Below are 5000 nucleotides of genomic sequence, written 5' to 3' on the forward strand. Positions count from 1 at the left end.
AGAGAGGCCTGGGTGAACGGGCCTTCCTCCTGGAAATTAAGAGAGAACTCCTGAGGGCCAGCCAAGAGGGCTCCCAAGCAGCCCGAAGGAGTGTACAGAAAGAAGCAGAAAGCAAGAAACCAGCAACGGAAGAGATAGAGGAGGAGATTCCACAGTCACCTGTCGGAGAGTCCCAACATCCCTCGCCAGCTGCCGATCAGGGGAGCGTCACCTCTGGAGCCGTAAGTGCGGAGGGTCCCCGGATCCCTAGTAGTCCATCTGCCCAGCCCGCGGCTGTGGCCCAGGTAGATCCGGGTAGGGTACCCGATGATGCACAGGGAGGCTCCAGGGGTGAGGTAGGTTCCGCCGGTCCGAGGGGAAAGAAGTTGGTGGTGGTCCTCACCCGTGGTTCGGGTCTAGAAAAGCCGGGTAACAAGTCCGGCGACGGTGAAGGCAAGCGGGCCCCCCCGATGATCCCGAGTGGACCCGCAGATCGTACAGCGGAGCGAGGGCAGCCGTCCGTAATGGCGGCTCCCGCCGCAGCCACGAGTGGTGAGGGATTGGCGTGCTCGCGTGGTGTTTGCCCGCGAAACACCACTGCGGACACCAAGAAGGACGACGCCCGGGAAAAGGCGTCACTTCCGGCGCAGACGGCCGCGACCGGAAGTACCTCCCGCAACCCGGAAGTGACATCGCCGGTGAACCCGGAAACCAGGGAAGGAACTGAAGGGACAGCGGGGACACCCAGGACCTTGGCTACGCCTGCTCCCCCCTCCTCAGGCCAGGGTGAGATGGCCGTAAGTCGCTCTGGGACTGCTCGGGGGACTTTTCAGGGGGAGGTGGGGTCGGGTAAGACAGATGAGTTACCTGCCAGGCAGGGGAGTTGGAGTGAGTCCCCAATGGGGGAGCTGCAGGGTGAGTGCCCAGCTCTCAATTATATCAGAGAGCTGGAGGGTTCTCAGCGGCCGGACCCTGAGTCGGGGTCACAGGAGATGGAGGTGGCTCCGGATCAGGGTCTCGCTGCCGCTGATCCGCAGCCTACGGTGGAGTCAGTCAGGCATGTAACAAGAGATGGTGGCGTAGAAGGTAGTAATGTGGGTTCTGCCGGGGCGAGCCCTGCTAGGCCGGGGCCCTCAGGCCCGGCTCGGCCGGGGTCTGACCCTTCCCCCGCGGGCCCCAATCCCATCTTGGGCACGCAGGACGAGGCAGTCCTCTTGGGTGCCCTGAAGGCTGGGCGTTCATTTGCCCAGGTGGCGGGTTCCTCCGTGCCTCTGGGGCACCTGTATGGCCAGTTTGGGGCCCAGAATTTCAGGGTCCCACCTGAGGAACAACCCCAGGGGGCACAGGCCTGGTCAAGGGGTACGGGTGGCCCGGAGAGACGTCGGAGGAACGTTGTCCAGCTGAAGTGGGAGGGGACATCGGCATGTCCCAGCAGGGGTCAAGTGATTGACTACCTGCTGGGTTTGCGTTTTAAAGTTTCGGACCTGTTTGCGGTCATACATCCCGCAAACACCAGGGAATTTGACGTAAGCTTCATCTCTGTGGTATCGATGGAGCTCTTCCTGACCTTATATGAGGTTGTCAAAAGGTCAGACCCATGGAAGAGCTTCCGCGTAATACCCCTGTCTAGGCAGGAGGAGGTAAAGAACTTGACCATCTTGGTCCGGAACGAGTCCCTTCCTCCAGAGGACATTGCCACCTGGCTATCTCGGTATGGACAGCTCCAGACGGGGCTGAGGAAAAATCTAGATGAGCGCGGGGTCTGGACGGGGGCTTGGTTGGCCAGGATCCGGCTCAAGCGCCAGAACAACAGTGTGGCGCATGTGCCTGGTAGCGCATTTATTGGTAGAGACCGGATCCTGGTCTTCTACCCCGGCCAGCCCCGCCGCTGCTTTAAGTGCGGCAGCCCGGCTCATCTAAGTGCAGACTGCACAATGCCTCGCTGCGTGAGGTGTAATGGCTTCGGCCATTCACCTGAAGGTTGCAGGCTTATTGTCTGCAACCTTTGCGGGGAATCGGGGCACCCCTTCAGCCGTTGCCCTAGGGCTTTCCGGGGGCACCAGGCTGAAGGGGCTGCTCCGGGCCCGGAGGGTGATGGTGGCCCTAGACCTAGTGGGGTCCCCAAGTCTTCTGGGCCACAGGGGGAGGAGTCTCCCCTCCCCCAAAGGGTCAGACCCTCCAGGCAGAGGCAAGGTGAGGGTCCGATGGCAGAGGGGCAACCCACATGCCCAGGAGGCCCATCTGGTTCCGCCCCCCTCCCCCTCCTCCCCCTCCCCCCCTCCCCCTTCCCCTCCCTCCCCTGAACCTCCTACGCCCCCTGCCCCCTCCCTTTCCCAACCATCCCCTCTCCCTCCCCGTCCAACACCTCGGCTGCGCCTGTCTAGGACCGCGTGCCCAAGTCAGGCTGCCCTTATGCCCCCTCCAGCACCTGTCAGGGCAGAGGCCGGCCAAAAGACCAGCTCGGAGGATGAGGCCCCTATGGAGGTTACCGGGGCGGGTAAGAGGGTCAATAAACGCGTAATAGAGGCCTCAAGTGGCCGGTCAGATGGGGAGAGTGGGAGGGAGCCCTCCGTCCTTGAGTGGCAGAGGCGGAAGGCGAAGAAAAAGAAAAAGAAAGGATCGGGGAAGGAGGGCGGCGGGGACCCCCCGCCGGGCACCAGTTCGGGCCCCCGGGGGAGCCCCTCGTTAGCCCTCTGGAACCGATTCGGGATCCTCTCCTCCGATTCGGAGGAGGACTAAGTTTGTAAGTATATAGAGAAGAACGTAGACTTTGATCACTAAGTATGACGGTACCCGCTCCAATACGCCTTGCGACCATTAATGTCGCAAGTGTCCGTTCTGCGGCGGCTAGGTTTGCAGCCTTTGATTTTCTCGGCCGGGTTGAAGCCGACATTTTATTTTTGCAAGAGACCTGGCTGGCATCTGTGGCAGAGATGCATCTAGCAAAGAGGGAGTGGAGGTATGGGCCCTCCCTCTGGTCTCTTGCGGCTGAGCCCTGCAGTGGTGTTGCGGTCCTTTTTAAGACCGGTTCGGTGGCTTGTCGACGAGTGATCGAATTAGAGATGGGTAGATGTTTGATTGTGGATGCAGTCGTGAGGGGGGAATTCCTCCGCCTCATAAATTTCTATGGACCTCAGTCCAAGAGGGGGAGGAAGGACCTCCTTACGCTGCTGAAACCTTACCTGTTTACGTCCCAGCAGGTGGTCTTTGGTGGTGACTTTAACATGGTCACCAGGTCAAAGGACCGGGCAGGCACCTCAGGCCCTCTGGGATACGACAGCATTTTTTTGAATAGCATAGTGAGGGAGGCCGGGTTGGTGGATGTGCATGTTCGTCACTTCCCCAACCTCACGGGTTTCACATACTCCAGAGGTAGCAGTAAGAGTAGAATAGACAGGTTTTTTTTGAAAGGGGACTCGTCCTTTGCGGCTCCTGCGCTGCATGCGGTCGAGTTCTCTGACCACTGTATGGTGTCGGTCACTCTGAATGTGGCGGACACCCCTCAGAAAGGTAGGGGTCTGTGGCGACTAAATGGGTCGCTACTTGAGGATCCTGAAATTAGGTCGGCCTACGAAGACTTCTTTAAGGAACAAGCCTCGCTCCTTGAGAGCGGCTGCTCCCGCCAGGAATGGTGGGAAGCAGTGAAGAAGAGGTCGGAGGGCTTCTTCCGGGAAGTCTCGGGCCGCCGGGCAGCATCCCGGTACCAGGCCTACCAGAGGTTACGCAGGCGGTTAGACCGCTTGGTTTCCGATGGTGGCCCTCAGGACCAGATCTCAGATCTGAAGCGTCAGATGAAGGAGTGTCAGTATGACCGTCTCGCCTCCCTGAAGCTGGAGAGGGATTACGGGAAGTTCACCAACCCGGATCCCTACAAAAGCTGTGGGGACGCGGTGAGTGGGAAGGTCGTACACGGACTGAGAGATCCCTCGGGTTCCCTGGTGAGGTCCAAACCAGGCATCCTGGGGATCATCAGAGCCCATTTTTCGGACATCCTTCGGAAGAAGCCGTTGGATCTGAGGAAAGCCAAGCAGTTCCTTGACGAGACCCCGCTTGGGGTGGGGTCTGACTCTCTGGACTCTTTGGCAGAAGAGATCACTGTGGCTGAGATTGAACAGGCCATAGACTCTTTGTCTCCAAAGAAATCGCCGGGACCCGATGGGGTCACGGCAGAGTTTTATAAAACCTTTAAGAGTCTTTTGGCTCCTCGTCTGAAGGAGGTTTTTAATGAGTGTTTGGCATCCGGCCTGCTCCCTCCTTCGATGAGAAGGTCAGCCTTGATCCTTCTGTCCAAAGGGAAGGATCCGTCTGTAGTAGAGAATTGGCGTCCCATCGCCCTTCTCTCCACAGATAGGAAGATTCTGGCAAAAGTATTGTTTGTGCGTATGTCTGCTGTCGCAGACAAGTTACTGTCCGTCTCCCAGCACTGCACGGTTCCCGGCCGCAGCACCTTTAGTGCTGTCCTTAACGTCCGGGAGGCTGTGGAAAGGTGCAGGGCGACGGGTGAAGGGCGGTACCTACTGGCACTAGATCAGGCGAAAGCTTTCGATCGGGTGAACCACGAGTACCTCTGGCTTCTTCTGGGAAGATATGGCCTGCCTGATCAATTCATTGATTGGCTTAAGATCTTGTACAGGGGGGCTGAGAGCTTCCCTCTGGTCAATGGTTGGGTGGGTCCTGCCTTCCCGGTGGACTCTGGTGTTAGGCAGGGTTGTCCGTTGAGTCCCCTTCTCTACGTCTTTGCGGTCGACCCCTTCGTAAGGAGGCTAGACTGCGAGCGTTTGAGGGGGGTCCTGACGGAGCCCGGCAGTGGCCCAGATAAGGCGGTGAGGGTAGTGGCCTACGCGGACGACGTCTCGGTGGTGGTGGCTAGCCGAGAGGAGGCCCAGTTTGTGGAAACACAAATTGGGGGCTACTCCGAGGCGTCCGGTTCGTTGGTCAACTGGGATAAGAGCGAAGCTCTCTGGCTGGGTAGGGAGGGTGAGCAGTTCGCCCTCCCGGACGTTTTTCCCACGCCCCGGCCA

The sequence above is a fragment of the Lithobates pipiens genome, unplaced genomic scaffold (assembly GCF_037356315.1).
Source record: "Lithobates pipiens isolate NorthernLeopardFrog02 unplaced genomic scaffold, aLitPip1_a1.2 Scaffold_28, whole genome shotgun sequence".
NCBI classification, from domain to species: Eukaryota; Metazoa; Chordata; class Amphibia; order Anura; family Ranidae; genus Lithobates; species Lithobates pipiens.